The following is a 3,795-nucleotide window of genomic DNA, read 5'->3' as shown; positions in this document are numbered from 1 at the left end:
AATAATAAACAATTGCTTTAATTCTCAAATGCTAGTATTTTTTATTAAGCAATGAAGTGTTTTAAATAGTACTCTATTGGTTTTTATAAAAATTCCAAATCTCCATTAATTTCCATACATCCCTAAGACTATACGATGTGGGCTTTAAGGGGGCGGTTTGTAACGATCCCCTTTTAAATTCATACACAAATACACATATGATATAGATACACACACATATATTTATATATTATAAAATAAAATAGTAAAGGTGGCTTTAACTCACAATAGTGCTTTAATGGAGATGACTTTAAAAGTACGTTTCCTACGTGACGGTGACATGGAGGTGCGACACATAGTCTAATAAATCACCAAAAGCTCTTTACTTTTGATATGACACTCTCACATTGGCCGATCTCTCTCCATAAATCTCTATTCACCCCTAATACCCTTACAAACGGGTTAAGTTTTTAACATTACCACCCATACATAATTGGGATAATCCTTAACTAATAAAGGATAACACCCAAAATATGTTCATCCATTTCTCTGTGTCTTGAGCACCTTCTCCGTTTGTACATAGTCCTCTATAGTCTTATAGATAATTATAGTTAAAAATTCTTAATAATCATATTAAAGCGCATTAGCATAATCTAAGTGAGTTCATACACTTAAATATATCTTTCTATATATAGAAACTATGTTTAAATTGAGTTTAAAACATCATCGTGTGAAGAGACGTTGGGCTAGCGCAGGCAAACACCAACTACTTTGGGCGTTGGATACATTACGAAGGTGTTGGAGAGGAGGATTTGACGGTGGTCAAAAACCCTATGACTCTGTGGGCATGTAGCAGTGGTCAACACCCCGTATAATTTACTCATATTAGCATATTACATGTTTAGTCACATATTACGTTTGGTTTTTGGCAAGTGTAGTCAAAGCAAATCAATGTACAACAACATTAGGGCAAAACATCCCCAATTGGTTCCCAATCCAATTTACCCACCAACCAATTGAATGATTCTCTGTTGAGACAAAGCAGAGGCATGAATACGCTTAATACCATAACGTCATTTACCCCAAACCCCACAACATATTATTAATCTCATACAATCCACTGAAACCGCCTAACCAATACCAACCCATCTCCGCCAGCCGCCACTGCTCCTACTTCCGATGATCGCATTTCTCGAATTCATTCCAGACTTCCCCAAACCAGGTAAACACTTACTACACAATTGTCACGGTCAGTTCAGTTAATTCATTATTTGTGTGTGTGTAGGGATTTTGTTTCAGGATATTACCACGTTATTGCTTGATCCCGTAGCTTTTAAGGACACCATCGATCTCTTCGTTGAACGCTATAGAGACAAAAACATCTCCGTTGTTGCTGGTAAAAGACAATATCTGTAAAAACTTATACAAAATAACTAATTATGTTATTTTATTCTTTTTCATAAGCTTCGGATCTGATTAATAATGCAGGTGTTGAAGCAAGAGGTTTCATATTCGGTCCTCCGATTGCGTTGGCCATCGGAGCGAAATTTGTGCCTATGAAAAAACCAAACAAGTTACCTGGTGCATATTTATGTGTTGCCTTAATAATACATCTTGTTTTATTAGGTTTACGTATGACGCGCTGATCATTGATTGAGTTATTGAGATCTCAGGAGCTGTTATTTCAGAAGAGTATTCGTTGGAGTATGGAACCGACAAAATTGAGATGCACGTTGGAGCTGTAGAGGCAGGAGATCGAGCTCTCGTGATCGATGATTTAATTGCAACTGGTGGAACCTTGTGTGCTGCAATCAGTCTACTTGGTAAAAGCACACTCACATATACACACATTTTCTTTATTATTGAATTTATTGTTTCTTGTTAACTTGTTATTAAACTCTCATCTTTTCCATTTCAGAGCAGGTTGGAGCTCAAGTAGTCGAGTGTGCTTGTGTTATTGAATTGCCTGAACTGAAGGTACAGCTTTCTATTAACTTAAGTTAAAACGATCACTTGGAATTACAATTTATTTATTCCATAAAATTGCGAAAGTAGCCATCTATCTGAGTGTGTTATACCTATATAGCCATGTCGAAAATAAATAACTCATTTGGTCTGCGTATCAAACTTTTTACCATCAATGAGGACTTAAAACTATTGAGATATGTACCACCAATAACCACAGTACCGAGGATAGATTCGCCTATGTATTGTTATTCGTGAATAGATTCACATAAGCTGGGAAACTGGGCGGGTTTGGGTGACGGGTCAAACGGGTTCCGGTCAATACAAGAATGAGCCTAATAGGTTTGGTCAAAACAGGCTGTTTTAAAAAAAGTATCAATTTGGTTCAGTTCAGGTCAAAACTGGTTATTGCTAAAATGGAGTCGGATTGAAATGAGTCATTTTAGATTTTTTTTTTGGTCAAAATAGGCTTGCCTGTTTTTAATTTTTTATGGTGGCTAGTAGAGACGGTTGGTAAGAAGTTTTCTACTGGTCGTTTGTTTTGACCTGCTGTCTAACTTGAGGTTACCCAAATCAACTTTTATACAATTTATTTTTTTTGCCTAAATCAGCATATTCTTTGAAGAATAGGTCATGATTGCTGCCTATAGATTCACACATGCAATATTAATTATGTATAGATTATAGAATGACAGTATTTAGGGTGTAAGCGAGTATAAGTTGATAAGTGACCAAAGGTTCGTGTATTACATGACTATATGCGTGAATTTGTTTCGACATTGCCAGAGATAAAACACACTGATAAATGGCTACTTTTGTATATTTTTTTACACTTATACTTTTATAATTGTAATGGGGTTTTTATCTTCATAGTTGGTGACTAAAAAGAGCTTTCAGTTTGTTATTAATATACATTATATTTCTGGATATAGGGTCGGGATCGATTAGGAGACAAGCCGCTGTTTGTCCTCGTCTCGTGAGTCTTTATGATTGTGTGGAAATCAATACGATTTGACCAATGAGGTTTATTCGGGTTTATGAAACTTAAAAATAAAATGTTGAGTTACTCTTGTGGTTATATAAAGAATCTAAGTCTATAATTTGTACTCGTGTATACATTTCTTGGTGGTGAGTGAAGGCAGCCTGATTAAAAGTTGAAAGCAACATCAGTTTTGTTTCCAGCCCTTAAGTTGATGAATTATGAATAAGAAATGTTTTCAAGAAAGTTTCTGTAATCAGTGATAACTTATAATGCCACAACTCTGGCAAATGCGTCTTTTATTGAATGAAACTAGCGTTCGCAGAAAATTCACGTAATCAACAATTACCCTACTAATCAATGAGATCAGATGAATCGTGCTTACGTTAGTGGAAGCTGGAATCTAATAACAGACTCTACTATGTGCTTATTGTCAATCGTCATGTCACCTCAATTAAGAGCATGTTTGGGATTGAGTTTGAAAAATGCTTATTGGCTTATTGGTGTTTTCAAAAAGCCAATAAATTAAAATGTTTGACAATCATAAAAATCTTTCTTATTTTAGATTTTTGAAAGGGTTGAAAAGCAGTTTTCCAAAAGCCTCAAAGGCTCAAATACTGGCTTTTCAAAATAGCTTTTTAAAAAAACCAATAAGCCAATAAGCATTTTTTCAAACTCAATCCCAAACATGCTCTAAAACTTATTAAACATAGAAATTTTTGTACGCTAGAACACAAGTCAGATGTTTCTTTTTGTCACTTTCCCTTAACTGTAACACAAAACTGCCACTAAAATAACTTTTAATAGCGACATAAAATTGTGTCTCAAACACTAAACTTGTTTTAACGGGCTCTTGAACAACACATGTTATT

The 3,795-nt window shown here is 35.0% G+C and overlaps 1 pseudogene across 1 annotated transcript; it reads left to right on the top strand.

Moving 5' to 3' along the window:
- Positions 1-679: 679 nt before the first annotated feature.
- On the top strand, positions 680-3,104 carry LOC143540504 (adenine phosphoribosyltransferase 1-like; annotated as a pseudogene). Its single transcript, XR_013136602.1, has 7 exons — positions 680-734; positions 1,138-1,201; positions 1,265-1,375; positions 1,468-1,560; positions 1,653-1,802; positions 1,898-1,956; positions 2,877-3,104. The product of XR_013136602.1 is annotated as an adenine phosphoribosyltransferase 1-like (transcript).
- Positions 3,105-3,795: the final 691 nt, after the last annotated feature.

The sequence above is a fragment of the Bidens hawaiensis genome, unplaced genomic scaffold, assembly GCF_021521415.1.
Source record: "Bidens hawaiensis isolate Kalapana, Puna unplaced genomic scaffold, B.hawaiensis_p1.1 tig00012255_1, whole genome shotgun sequence".
In the NCBI taxonomy this organism is placed as follows: domain Eukaryota; kingdom Viridiplantae; phylum Streptophyta; class Magnoliopsida; order Asterales; family Asteraceae; genus Bidens; species Bidens hawaiensis.
This window is presented reverse-complemented; position numbering and strand designations above follow the sequence as displayed.